The following is a 15,064-nucleotide window of genomic DNA, read 5'->3' as shown; positions in this document are numbered from 1 at the left end:
GCAGGGGCAAAGAGCAGAGCCCAGGCCCAGGCCGGGGTGACCAGCTGCAATTCTAGTATGAGAGGGGACCTTGGCGTTCTTTGGGTTCAAATCCTCGTTTTACAAGTGAGGACACTGTGGCCTGGAGATTTGAAGGGCTGGGTTCTGGCTGCTCTCCAGCCCCCTGGCAGCTCACCTAGCTGGGTTTTACATGCACGGTGCCGTCTGCCCAGACTTGACTGTTCTCCCTTTGCCCCTCTCCACCTACCATCTTCCCTTCAGGTTGCTCCAAACCCTGGATGGCTGACCAGGGGGTGCCCTATGGCCTGGGCTCCCTTACCCTGTGACTTCTGGTCGGTTTCAGCCAAGCGGAACACTGGTGGGAGACTGGAGGGAGGGGGAGAGAGGCAAGGGTTGTTCCTCTGATGCTTTCCCTTTCAGGCCTTTGTTCCTCTTCTGAAAGTGTCTCTGCCTGTTGGGGGTGCAATAATGAAACACCATTGACCAGGTGGCTTATACACAACAGAAATTTGTTGCTCACAGTCTGGGAGGCTGGGAAGTCCAAGATCAAGTCACCAGAAGATCCAGTGTCTAGTGAGGGCCTACGTTCTGATTCATGGGTGGTGCCTCCTTACTGCGTTCTAGGAACTCCCTTGGGCCTCACTTACAAAGGGCACTAATCCCATTCCTGAGGGCTCCACCCTTACGCCGTCTCACCCTACAAAGGCCCACTTCCTAGTACCATCACACTGGGGATTAGGTTTTGCTATGATTTGGAAGTGTCCTCTCCAAAATCCAGGTGTTGAAACTCTTTCTTTCAGAGACACGGTCTCAGTCTGTTGCTCAGACTGGAGTGCAGTGGCATGAACATGGATCACTATAGCTTTAACCTCCTGGGCTCAAGTGATCCTCCCGACCCAGTCTCTGGAGTAGCTGAGACGACAGGCATGCCACCATGCCTGACTAATTTTTTAATTTTTATTTTGTAGAGATGGGGTCTTGCTATGTTAATGGGACTAAGCCTCATAAAAGAGGTGTCAGGCAGCGCAGCATTCAGCTGGCTCAGCCTTCCTTCTGCCACTTGAGGACACAGCATTCTTCCCCTTAGGACAAGGCAGCCCTTAGGAGACAATTGAACCCGTGGCATCGTGAGCTTGGATTTTTGTAGCCTCCAGAACTGTGAGAGAAGTTTCTATTCTTTATAAATCACTCAGACTCAGGTATTTTGTGATAGCAGCACAAATCCACTAAGACAGGTTTCAACATTTGTTTTTAATTTAATTAATTAATTAATTAATTTTGAGACGGAGTCTGGCTCTGTTGCCCAGGCTAGAGTGCAGTGGCGCAATCTCGACTCACTGCGACCTCCACCTCCTGGGTTCAAGCAATTCTCCTGCCTCAGCCTCCCCAACTAGCTGGGATTACAGGCACCTGCCACCATGCCCAGCTCATTTTTGTATTTTTAGTAGAGACGAGGTTTCACCATGTTGGCCTGGCTGGTCTCGAACTCCTGACCTCAGGTGATCCACCTGCTTCAGCCTCCCAAAGTGCTGGGATTACAGGTGTAAGCCACTGTTCCCAGCCTAGGTTTCAAGATTTGAATTTTGCCGGGGTGCGGGGAACGAACATTCGGCCCACATTAGATCACCGCTCCTATGCGGTGGCTGTCTGCTGCAGGCCTCGCTGGATTCTGGCAGTGATTCCTTCTTCTTGCCCTTTCAGATCTGTGACAGCTAACAGCTTTCTGATGGTGCCAGAGCCAGGGTACATCACCATACCTTGGTGGTTCCCTGAACTGTGCCCACACCTCCATATACAGCCTTTCATACAGAAATCCCATCCAATCACACTTCTGAGTGGGCCTTCTCTGGGTGTACCTAACACTCCGTGCTAAGTACCTTCCATCCTAGTGGTTGCCTGTGCTGCTATTTTCTTTGAAGCAGTGATTGATCCCTGTTGGAAACGAACTTGTGTGCTTTCTTTCTCCGTGCCTGTCTCTCCACTGGCCTGTGTGCTCCATGAGGTCAGGGGCCTTGTCTGTCATGTTCAGTACTCAATCTCCTGCACCAAATGCTGACCTCATAGGAGGAGCTCAATCTGTAGGGAGTAGATAACTGAGCAAATAAATGGCAAAATCAGAACTTGAACCTGGGTCTTCTGACTTCTAATTCAGTGCTCTTTCACCTTTTTACATTCTAGAAGAAAATGAATAGAAGGGCTGGGCACGGTGGCTCACACCTGTAATCCTAGCACTTTCGGAGGCTGGGGCTGGTGGATCACCTGAGGTCAGGAGTTCAAGACCAGCCTGGCCAACAGGCTGTAAAAATACAAAAATGAGCTGGGTGTGCTGGTGGATGCCTGTAATCTCAGCTACTCGGGAGGCTGAGGCAGGAGAATCACTTGAATCCAGGAGGCGGAAGTTGCAGTGAGCCGAGATGGCGCCATTGCACTCCAGCTTGGGCAACAAGAGTGAAACCGTCTCAAAGAAAGAAAGAAAGAAAATGAAGAGTCTAGTCTTCTGTCCTGTCCTGAAGAAGTCTACATGCTAGTACAATGTAATTATTATACAATAACAAGGATACTGATACAATAACTACCATTTACCAGATGCTTATCTAATTCCAGGTGCTGAATGAAGCCCCCTGCCTCTGTTACCTCCTAGGGACCCTCATGACCACATGGGAGACAGGGACTGTTGTGACCCTACTGACAGATGAGAGATGGAGCCTGAGGATGAGGGACTTGTTTTCTGGTTATGGCCAGGCAGGCTGCAGGGCCGAGGGCATGGAAAGCCACAAGAGGGGAAGGAGCCCTGGGAAGGATCGCCTGACCTGTACATACCATATCCCAGAGCAGGGCCTTGTACACACAATCTGCTTCTCAGTTGCTATGATCTGGGCGAGTGAGCGTGAAGGGTCTGCCCTCAGCACAGCAGGGAATCACTGGGATGGAGCAGGGGAGCCCTGTGGGTTGGTGTAACTGTTTCTTGGCCACCCTCATAAAGTGTCAAGAGCCCAGGCTCTGGATGCCATTGAGCAGGAGAATTTCTCCCTCCCTCCCAAGCTGGGCTTCCTGTGCCCCAGACTCTGGACATGTCTCCCTAAGAAAGGTGTGAAGTCTGGTCCACACACCTGCTCTCTTGGCACCACTCTGAGCTGGTCAGGAGATGGGGTCTGCTCAGGGGGCATGGGTGCTAGTCGGGGGATGGGTGCTGGTCAGGGAAATGGGTGCTAGTCAGAAGGGATGGGGTCTGGTCAGAGGAATAGGTGCTGGTCAGGGGGATGTGGTCTGCTCAGGGGGATGAGTGCTGGTCAGGGGGATGGGTACTGATCAGAAGCAATGGGTGTAGGTCAAGGGGGATGGGAGCTGGTCAGAAGGAATGGGTACAGGTCAAGGGGAATGGATGCTGGTCAGGAGGATGGGTGCTGATCAGGAGAGACAGGTGCTGGTCAGGAGAGATAGATGCTGATCGGGGGGTGGGTGCTGGTCAGGAGGGATGGCTGTTCAGGAGGGATGGGAGGTCAGGAGGGGTGGGTGCTGATCAGGGGGATGGGTCCTGGTCAGGAGGGATGGGTGCTGGTCAAGAGGGATGGGTACTGATTGGGGGGAATGGGTGCTGACCAGGGGTCAGAAGGGATGGGTGCTGATCAGGGGATGGGTCCTGGTCAGGAGGAGTGGGTGCTAATTGGGGGGAATGGGTGCTGATCAGGGGGATGGGTGCTGATCAGGGGATGGGTCCTGGTCAGGAGGGATCGGTGCTGGTCAAGAGGGATGGGTACTGATTGGGGTGAATGGATGCTGATTGGGAGGAATAGGTGCTGGTCAGAGGGACAGGTCCTGGCCAGGAGGGGTGGGTGCTGATCAAGGGGTTAGGTGCTGGTCAGGGGATGGCTGCTGGCCAGAGGAATGGGTGCTGATTGGGTTGATGAGTGCTGGTTGGTGGATGGGTGCTGGAATGGACTGAAAACAGCAGTGAGGGTGAGCTGCGTGCCAGCCCCGGTCTTGCTTGCCTGGCTCACTTGCCTGAGGTCATGAGACCTGACCTATACCATGGAAGAACACGACCTGAGCCAGTGCTGATTGTGGAGCTCTGACATTTAGTCACCCTTACTTCAGAATAGATGGCCTGGGCTTCTAGGTAGCACAGTTACAGGAACTGCCATTTATTTGTAATCTCACACTGACAGTCTGCTGGGAGGGAAGCCACTCAGACTCACCCCCTCTCGGCCATGTGACCCTCGAAGCCTGGGGAATCCTGGGAGTGGGGCTGGGGGATGAGGGTGTTCTCTGTTCTTAGGCCAAACGGAGAAAGGCAGGAAGCCAGAGCACATCAGGCCAGCTTTCCTTGCGGGCAGCGCCTCTGGCCAGCCCTTGCAGACTCTCCCCGAGGGCATTGTGAATGCCTTTCCTGGGCTGCAGAGAGACCTGATGGTCCCCACATGCACATCCCAAAGGGGTTGTAGGCACTTATGACATTGAGAGCTCCGGCCAGTTCAAGACCCTGGAGCATATGGCTCCCAAGTCTGAGCTAGATTATTCTGACTCCAGGCCACAAAGCACCAAGGAAACAGGAAGCAGGAAGCAGGAAGCAGGAAGCAGTGAGGAGTCCAGGCCCGGGTTCTAAATCTCAGCTGTACAGACAAAAGTGACTCCATCTTGGATGCATCTGCAGTGTTGATTTCTGACTAGCCCCGTCACGTGAATGCCTCCTGGTTTCTACTTTATTTCCTGTCCCTAGTGTAAGAACACGTCAACCTTGATGTTATCACACAAACTGTGGGCTGTGACTCGTACAGCATTCTTGCCTGCTCTGGAGGGCTGCCTGTCATTTTCTTGCTGGAGCACATGTGCCCTTTCCCTATGGTACATAAGCCTGAGCCTGGGGAGTAACAGTGGGAGATCTACCTGTATTACGGCCACCCAAGAGCATGCTTCTGTCTGAGTTCCCCCAATAGATCACCCACTACCAACAAACTGGATTTGTCTCCCTCCTTCTTTGGTTTCTTGTCTCCTTTGGCATTTCGGGATCGCTTTGCACATGCAGCTTTGCGACGGTTAATACTGAATGTCAACTTAATTGGACTGAAGGATGCAAAGTATTGATCCTGGGTGTGTCTGTGAGGGTGTAGCCAAAGAAAATTAACATTTGGGTCAGTGGTCTGTGAAAGGCAGTGCCACCCTTAATCTGGGGGGGCACCATCTAATCAGCTGTCATCAAGGCTAGAATATAAAGCAGGCAGAAAATAATGTGAAAAGACTAGACTGTCCCAGTCTCCCAGCCTACATTTTTCTCCCATGCTGGATGCTTCCTGCACTCAAATATCAGACTCCAGGTTCTTCAGTTTTGGGACTCGGACTGGCTCTCCTTGCTCTTGCTCCTCAGCTTGCAGACCGCCTATTGTGGGACCTTGTGATCATGTGAGTTAATATTTAATAAACTCTTATATATATAGGAGTTTATATAGAGAGTAGGGGAGCCCTACTCCTATATATATATGTATGTATATAGTAATTTATTAAGCATTATTATATGGGGAATAGTAATACATCCAGCATGGGAGAAAAATGTAGGCTGGGAGGCCAGGACAGTGTAGTCTTTTCACATGATATATATATTCTATTAGTTCTGTGCCTCTAGAGAACCCTAACTAATACAGGCTCTTTCACGGAACACCAGCTCTGCACATATTGGCTGTGAGAGATCTTTAGCCAATCACTTGGCCTGCCTGGCCCTTGGTTTTCTCATCTGTAAAATGGGGATAATAATAACACCAATATTTCCCGTTAGTCATGAGGATTATAGAGGGCAATGCAAGTGAGACCCCTTGGAGGTTTTGAGACCCATGTGGTCCAGTCTTGGGGTAGTGTCTAAAAGAACCACAGCCCATTGGAATTCCAGTGAGTGCTCATGTCTCCTGAGGAACATGATGGGGGACTCGATACATATGCCACAGCCACTCAGGCCACATGACCGTCCTCTGTAACACCATGCAACTCCCATGAGATGTTCATCCTTCTCTACAGAAAATATCCACTTCCTCCATGCATGTCTGCTCCATGCTTGCCACCTTGCCAGGCCTCTGCCCTGCAGCCAGGGGCCCAGTTCCAGAGGGCAACACTCACAGCACGTTCAACAGGTGAGTCGGCACAGCAGTCCTGTTGCCGCCTGCCGCGAGATGAACTGTCTTTGACCTTGGTTCCCTTGGGCCAGTTCCTTCCCTTTCTGTCTCTCAGAAGTTGTCTGGCCAACACACTTTAGGGAGGGTGTGGAAGCAAACAGCAGGCAATGCCAGAGCCCTCTCTAGCGGACCCGGGACAGCTGGGAACATTCCCACCTTCATACCTGTGCTTCCGTTACACAGGGAAAACCCCCAGCACAGGTGCAAGCTCTTAGGCGGCATTTGTGGAACTGCCTAACATAAAGGCTCTGCTGTCATTTTCTATCTAGGCTAAGAGTGGGCTTGGGAATGCATCCAATCAAAGATAAAAGAACTTGGAAGGAAGTGGCTGCCTTCCCTGCCCCTGTGGAATGGATTAGCCTTAGTGGTCACCACAAACAGGACAGCCTGGGTCTTGGAGTTCTCCAGGTGACAGATTAGGGTACATCTGCAAACCTGGACTGGACTATGCCGGAGCAAGGATCAGGACAAGCAGCCCAGTGGCAATGTTTTAAAACCAAAAAGCACCCAGGAAGCAAGGCCCTGGACATGGGGCAACCTCATTCTCCAAAGCTAAGAGCTGCAAGGAGAGCAGGGCATGGGGGGCCTGGGAGGCCAGTAAGGGGCACTATGATATATTGGAAATGCCATGAGAAGGAGGCGACCGTATGAATAGCCAGAGCTCTTCTCAGGGAAAGCCATGTGTGTGGTAGGGGGGAATGCTTTGGTGAGCCTTTTGGAGCGAGGGAGGAAAGATGGCAAGGAGTGTGAATCGTGACAATTGCTAGCTGGATCCTAGGGCAGGTGGCTGAAGAACTCTGGGGCTTCTGTTTTGCTGAGTTGGGCAGGGGATGGGAGGGAGGCGGGGAGTGGGAGGGAGCGGGGGGGAGGGGGGCAGGGGGTGCTCAGGACAGTTGAGGAGAGGCTGGACCTTGTACCAGCCCCTTTTTCTGCAAGCTCCGACTCAGGGACAGCCTCTCCTTTTACACGCACATCAAACATCTGGCCCAGGGATACTAGTTTCTAGCCTGCCTGTCAAGGTGCTCTGGAGTATCACCAGGATCTGGCTAAAAGAACTAGTGTCTCTGGGGCTTTGTTACCAGCTTCATTCTGTCTCCTGGTCAGAGGTGCTTGTTACGGATTGAACTGCATCCCTAAATTATATGTTGAAGTCCTGGCACGGTGGCTCACACCTGTAATCCCAGCACTTTGGGAGGCTGAGGCAGGCAGACAGCTTGAGGTCAGGAGTTTGAGACCAGCCTGGGAAACATGGCAAAACCCCGTATCAACAACAACAACAACAACAATTAGCTGGGTGTGGTGGTGTATGCCTGTAGTCCCAGCTACTTGGGAGGCTAAGGTGGGAGGATCACTTGAGCCCGGGAGGCCGAGGCTGCGGTGAGCCAAGATCGTGCCACTGCATTTCAGCCTGGGCGACAGAGTGAGACTCTGTTTCAAAAAAATAATAAAAAATAAAAAATAAATATCACTTCTTAGGTGTTAAAAGCCCTGAGGTTGAGCCATTTCTGATATGGAGGCTTTTACCTTCTCTATTATTTATTTATGATGTTGTTTCTATTCACTTTCTTTCCTTTTCTGAGGTTTAAGGGCCAAATCCACCTGCTCTTTCCATTCTCCAAAAACTCATGGAATTGAAATGACGACAAAGGACTAGTCAGTAATGCTTCTGGAGATTCTCATCTCTCCCCTTTTACTTAGACAATGTGAAATTTAGGAGGGATAAAAGTCAAGTCCTGCCCCAACGCCGAAAACAAACCAGCGGCCCGAGAACAGGACAGCAGAGGCGGGACTGAAGAAGACTGAAGCGCTCAGGTCATTTCTAGCGGAATGGGCACAGCTGAAGATGTGCAGTTCCCAAGGTGGCTGATAAACCCAGCAGAATGCTTACTATGCCTGGGTCAGGCGGGTCGTTCTGGACTGACGTTTTGAGAAGGCCACAGAAATATTAGACAGAAGCTGGAGGGCAGTGACCGGGATGGAAGTTGTGTGTTTATGAGTGATGGTGCATGAATAACAAAATGAATTTAGTCTTTGAGCCAGTGCTTTGGTCTGAAGGTTTACGCCCTCCGCCCCCGCTCCCGTGACCAATTCGTATCAGCAAAGCAATGGTATTAGGAAGTGGGGTGCTTTGGGAGGTGATGAGACAGAGCCCTCATGAAGGAGACCACAGAGAGCTAACTAACCACTTCCACCACGGGAGGACACAGTGAGAAAGTGCCATCAATGAACCAGGAAACTGGCCCTCACCAGACAAGGAGTTACTGGTGCCTTCATCTTGGACTTCCCAGTCCCTAGAACTGTCAAATATAAATGTGTTATTTATAAGCCACCCAGGGTATGGTGTTTTTCATAGCAACCTGAACGGACAAAGATGCCAGCAATTTTATTTCTAGGTCTCTGGCTGAGTTTGCATCTTATTGTGGCTATGACGCATTACAATAACAAACTGAGCAGCCTAAGTAGCACAAAGTCATGAGCTCACAGTTCTGGAGGACAGAAGTCCAATGGGTTGGCAAGGTCACGTTCCTCCTGGAGGCCACAGGGGAGACTTCATTTCCTGCCTTGTCCAGCTTCTAGAGGCCTCCTTTGGCTTGTGGTCCCTTCAACAATGGCGTCGCTCTGACCTCTGCTTCTGTCATTGCCTCTCCTTCTTCCCCTCTGCTTCCGCATCACCTGGCCTACTCTGCGACTCTCTTGCCTTAGGACCCTTATGATTATAATGGGCTTAACCCATAATCCAGGATAACCTCCCCCCACCTATTGCAAGAGCCTTAATTTAATCACATTTGCAAGTCTCTTTTGTCATGTAAGGTAACAAATTCATGAGCTCTGAGCATTAGCATGTGGGCATCTTTGGGAGGCCATTGTTCTGTCCATGTTCTCCAGCCATTCCATGGAATATTACAAGCCATAAAAAGATGGAGGTAGATGACGTGGAAGGATGTTCATTTTTTTTTTTTTTTGAGACAGGGTCTTACTCTGTTGCCCAGGCTGGAATGCAGTGGTACGATCTTGGCTCACTGCAACCTCTGCCTCCTGGGTTCAAGTGATTCTCCCATCTCAGCCTCCCGAGCAGCTGGGATTACAGAATCATGCCACCACGTCTGGCTAATTTTTGTATTTTTTGGAAGAGATGGGGTTTTACCATATTGGCCAGGCTGATCTCAGACTCCTGACCTCAAATAATCCACCTGCCTCAGCCTCCCAAAGTGCTGGGATTACAGGTGTGAGCCACTGTGTCCAGCCCATAATGTATTTTTGAATAAGAGATAATTTTCAGAAATTTATAATTTATTTGTTCAAGAAATACTTTCAATGCCTACTATGTGCCAGGAACTATGAACACAGCAGTAAGTTAAACATGAAGATTTGCCAGGCTTATTTGGATGTTTTCATATGGTTTTATCTTTTCAATGAGAATTTATTATTTCTGCTAAAAATAAAAATGAACTAAGGTACAGTTATCAAGACAAATTATCATGCGAACTCTAACTCCTTGATGATAAAGCTGTACCATCTGCAAAAGAGAAAGAAGAAAGGAAAGAAGAAGAGAGGGAGAAAAGGAAGGAGAGATAATGGAAACAAAGAAAAGGGGGAAGGAAAGGAGGAGAAAAAGAACAAGCTGGTGAAGGGAACTTGGGGAAGAGAAGGCTTGTGTGGCACTCTGCCAAGGCTCTCATGGTGCAAAGTGTCCCTCCCTCCCCTGCAGGAACTGGCAGCTCTTCCAGATATATTTCTTTCTATCCTCTCTTTGGGCACCTGGCCCTGCGCCTGTGCACAGTAGGTGATCAGTGACATATTGTCGACAGTGAAGCAACAAATGGAAGCACTGGTAAAGGTGGAGAAGCCACTTCATCAAGCCAGGACGCATCTTTGACCCCATAAGCCATCAGGCACACTCACCAGCCTCAAATTTTTTTTTTTTTTTTTTTTTTTTTTTGAGACAGGGTCTCATTCTGATATCCAGACTGGACAGCAGTGGTGCAATCACAGCTCATGGCAGCCTCATCCTTTTGAGCTCAAGTGATCCTCCCACCTCAGCCTTCCGAGTAGCTGCAACCACAGCACCAGCCTCAATACTATACCAATAATCACTTCCCATCCCATCCCTTTTTTTTTTCTGAGACAGAGTCTTGTTCTGTTGCCCACGCTGGAGTGCAGTGGTGTGGTCTTGTCTCATTGCAACCTCTGCCTCTCAGGTTCAAGCAATTCTCCTGCCTCAGCCTCTCAAGTAGCTAGGATTACAGGTGCCCGCCACCACACTTGGCTAAATTTTATATTTTAGTAGAGACGGGGTTTCACCACGTTGGCCAGGCTGGTATCAAACTCCTGAGTTCAAGTGATCCACCCACCTCAGCCTCCCAAAGTGCTGGAATTACAGGCGTGAGCCACCGTGCCTGGCCCTCCTCTCATTTATAACCATTTCAGCTCAAACTCTGGTCCTTCCCAAGCCCTTGGAATGTCCTAGTTTCTTCGAGTAACAGATTCTGCAGTTTGGGGAAGTGAGTGGAAATTCCAGCTCACTTATTCAGCCGCAGCGGTCCCCAAGATGAATCTGTGGTTCGCTGCTACCTCACTCTGAACTGTAATCTCTGAGCTGGCCTTTCTGCCCTCTGCAGGTGTCTCTGAGACTGAGGCTTTGTGGCAGGACATGTGGGAGGAAGAGACGGGATGAGGCCTTGGGCACAGGGACCCTCTATCCTGGGCACTGTGATTTTGGTTCATTTTACCCTTGGTTCTTAAGTGTTCTAGGAAAAAAAGTATCTGGACTTGAGTATCTGAAATATTCGCACGTTTGACTGAAAAAACAAGGAACCTCTGATTTTCTTGGGAAACAATGAGAGTTGTCACTTCCTTTCAGTGCTCTTAAGCATAAGTTCAAACAAGGAAAACATTATCTTGATTTGTTCTCATTGTCTCTTTGAATGCCTACTTCACCCTTCCTAGAGCTACAGTGGTATGAAATTAACACTGCTCCCTCCCAGACTTTGGGAGGCCGAGGTGGGCGGATCATTTGAGGTTGGGAGTTCGAGACCAGCCTGGCTAAAAGGGTAAAACCTGTCTTTACCCAAAATACAAAAATTAGCTGCGTGTAGTGGTGCATGCCTTTAGGTCCCAGCTACTCGGGAGGCTGAGGCACCAGAAAAGCTTGAACCCAGAAGGTGGAGGATACAGTAGCCGAGATCGTGCCACTGCACTCCAGTCTGGGCAACATAGTGACGCTCTGTCTCAAACAAACAAATAAACAACAACAACAAAACTGCTCCAAAAGTACAGCTTGATTCAACCGGTTGGGCCCTCCATGACACGTCCCCACCCCTTCACTGCTCCATCCTCTCCTTCTCCTGCCCCGCTCAGGCAAGTTCTTGCCCCAGGACTTTTGCGCATGCTATTCCCTCTGCCTGGAACACTCTCCACTCAGGTGTCTGCATGTTTCCCTCCCTCCTTCAAGTCTTTGTGTTCCAACGTCACCTTCTCGGGGAAGCCCCCTGACCACCCTCTGTAGAACTGCAGCCCCCACCCTGTCTCGGCCTTCCTAAGCCCATCCCTGCTTTATTTTCCTCCATAGCACTTGTTACCTCCTAATAGATCACTTATTTAGTTTAACTGTTTACTCCCTTTCGAATGGAAACTCCAGGAGGGCAAGGATTTTTGTCCATTTTCTTTACCATTGTTAAACCAGTCCTAGAACCATCATTGAATCTGAATCTTTTAGAGAAGAGTTGTGCATCATGTTTTCAACATCTTATAAACATGGCCAGGTGTGGTGGCTCACGCCTGTAATCTCAGCACTATAGGAGGCTGAGGTGGGTGGATCACTTGAGGTCAGGAGTTTGAGATCAGCCTGGCCAACATGACAAAACCCCACCTCTACTAAATACAAAAAATTAGCTGGGCATGGTGGCGCATGCCTGTAATCCCAGCTACTGGGAGGCTGAGGCAGAAGAATCACTTGAACCTGGGAGGCAGAGGTTGCAGTGAGCCAAGATCATGCCACTGCACTCCAGCCCAGGCAACAGAGTGAGACTCTGTCTCAAAACAAAACAAAACAACAACAACAACAAAAACCCCAAATCTTATCAATATGCTCATGATTCCAGCTATTCTACATCTAGGAATTTATCCCGTGGAAGTAATCACAGATGTGCGCAAAGATATGGTTGGGGATGTCACAAGAGCAGAACACTGGAAATGATGGGAGCTGGCATTTAATGACCACTTACTGTGCGGAGACCCTGTTGCTTACATCTTAGGTGTATGAACTTATTTAAACTTCACAGCAACGCTAGAATCTGCTGATTGTCTATATTTTACAAGTGGGGAAACAGGCAGAGGGTTTGAAGAGTATGTAGTGAAGCCAGAATTCAAAGTTGTGTGTGTCCTGTGTCTGACTCAAGGCTCCACACTCTATTTTTTTCTTTTTTTGAGACAGAGTCTCGCTCTGTTGCCCAGGCTGGAGTGCAGGGGCACGATCTCAGCTCACTACAACTTCCGCCTCCTGGGTTCAAGCGATTTTCCTGCCTCAGCCTCCTGAGTAGCTGGAATTACAGGCAGCTGCTACCACACCCAGCCAATTTTTGTATTTTTAGTACAGACAAGTTTTCATCATGTTGGCCAGGCTAGTCTCAAACTCCTGAACTCATGTGATCCACCCGCCTCAGCTTTATCAGATTCTCAAAGACCTCCAGGAACCAGGGTTATAGAATAATTTTCCTATATAAACAAAGTCATGAATTGTCAATGCTACTTTTAGCATAGTCTTAAAAAAATTTTTTTTAGCTTCCTTCCTTCCACATAAGCTTTCTTTTCTTGCTCCTAAACCATGTTAAGACTCTAGAATGTCACTATAGATGAATCTTTAGGCCAGGTGCAGCGGCTCATGCCTATAATCCCAGCTTTTTGGGAGGCTGAGGTGAGAGGATTGCTTGAGGCCAGGAGTTCAAGACCAACCCAGTCAACCCAGTGAGACCCCATCTTAACAAAAATAAAAACAAAATTCAAGAATCTTTAATGACTTGGAAAGAGCTTTGTTATATATAGTTAACTGCAAAAGGCAGGTTACTAAAGAGAGTCTGCGTTCTGACCACATTTTCATTAAAAATGTATATGTACCTATACGCATGGTAAAATGACTCGAATTCACATGTATGTTAATATTGCCACTTCTAGGTGGTGAAACCATGGGCGTTTTAAAACTTCTTTTCTGGTCTTGTTTGTATCCGTTACATGTTTACAGGAATGTTACTTTTATAGTTAGGGATGCTTTTTGTTTTTAGAAAAAGGCAGACTTTGGGCAGGTAATTTGGTAGTCCCTATCAGAATGTTAAGAGATGGGGGTCTTGCTGTATTGCCCAGGCTGTTCTCAAACTCTAGCAGCTTCCCAAAGTGCTGGTATTATAGGCTTGAGCCACCAAACCTGGCCCCCTATCAGAATTTTAAACCTTTCTTTTTTTTTTTTTTTGAGACAGAGTCTTGCTCTGTCACCCAGGCTGGAATACAGTGGCACGATCTCAGCTCACTGCAATCTCCGCCTCCTGGGTTCAAGCAATTCTTCTGCCTCAGCCTCCCGAGTAGCTGGGATTACACGTGGGCCACCATGCCTCGCTAACTTTTGTATTTTTAGTAGAGACGGGGTTTCACCATTTTTGCCAGACTGGTTTTGAACTCCTGACCTCATGATCCACTTGCCTTGGCCTCCCAAAGTGCTGGGATTACAGGTGTGAGTCACTGGGCCTGGCCCAAAATTTTAAATGCACCTACTCTATGCTCCATCAATTCCACTTCTAGAAGTCTGAACTACAGAAATCCTTGCACACGCAGCTGCATGTAAGTCCTGTGACATTCACTGGAATGTTGTGAAAATTTATAAACAGCCCAAATTATTCAGAGGAGTTGAGTGACTAATCTGAAAAACTCTGCAGTTGTTAAACAAGAATAAGGTAGATAGATCTCTGAGATATTATTAGTTAAAAAAGGGAGGGCACAAAACAGAATGTGTAATAAGATTCACCCTACATAAAGGACTACATGTGAGCATACAGGCGTTGAAAGGGGCTGGAGGGAGGCCATCTGTTTGTTGATGCTGTTACCTCCCGGGGAGGCACCCGGAGCTGGGTGTGGGTGTGGGAGGTGACGGTGGAGGGGACTTGATGTTTTGTTCTGGATAACTTGAATCTTTTAAAAGTCTGTACATGCATGACCATGTATTATTTATGTCATCAATTCATATTTTACAGATGAGGAAAGTGAGGCACTCAGCTAAGCACCGTACCCCTTGTTACGTGGCTCTAAAATGGCAAAGCTGAGGTTTGAACCCAGGGGCTCCCAGCCCAGAACCTAGACCCCTAATTACTAAATGATTCTAACTGAAACTACTGATGAGCTACAAACTGACCAAATGGACATTTTTTTGAGATAGAGTCTCGCTCTGTCACCCAGGCTGGAGTGCAGTGGTGCAATCTTGGCTCACTCCAGCCTCTGCCTCCCAGGTTCAGGTGATTCTCGTGCCTCGGCCTCCTGAGTAGTTGGGATTACAGGCGTGAGCCACCATGCCTGGTCAAAAAAAAGGACATCTTACTTACTTTTTGAAGATTCAAATTAGCTTGAGGAGCAGCCAACGTCGCGCTCATTCCAGTGCTGGGAAGCCAGACCCCCGGCCTCCCCACCCCACCAAGCTTTTATTGCTATGATTTGGGGCACGTGTCTTGACCCGTTTTTCCCTGAACCTAGGATAAACCTGGCTGTTGTTAACAGAGCTTGCTGCTTTTTGTTGAAGCTCTCAAAATATCGAATCCATAAGCTTGTTTTTCTTATTTAATTCTCACCAGGGTCTCACTGTGTGAAGGAGACCCCTCTAGCTAGCACTGATGGAACTGAAACTGTGGCAGTGCCTCTGGTTGCAAAAA

General features: G+C 48.8%; 1 long non-coding RNA gene across 1 annotated transcript in view; it reads right to left on the bottom strand.

The window, feature by feature from the left end:
* LOC135277203 (uncharacterized) overlaps positions 1–451 on the bottom strand; it is a 30,082-nt gene extending 29,631 nt beyond the window's left edge. The window contains exon 1 of the long non-coding RNA XR_010344774.1: positions 320–451. This is a non-coding gene — a long non-coding RNA (uncharacterized LOC135277203). The remainder of the gene's footprint in view (positions 1–319) is intronic.
* Between the last annotated feature and the right edge of the window lie 14,613 nt (positions 452–15,064).

This window comes from Aotus nancymaae, unplaced genomic scaffold (genome assembly GCF_030222135.1).
Source record: "Aotus nancymaae isolate 86718 unplaced genomic scaffold, 86718_ANA_hifiasm-v0.15.2.pri h1tg000030l, whole genome shotgun sequence".
NCBI classification, from domain to species: domain Eukaryota; kingdom Metazoa; phylum Chordata; class Mammalia; order Primates; family Aotidae; genus Aotus; species Aotus nancymaae.
This window is presented reverse-complemented; position numbering and strand designations above follow the sequence as displayed.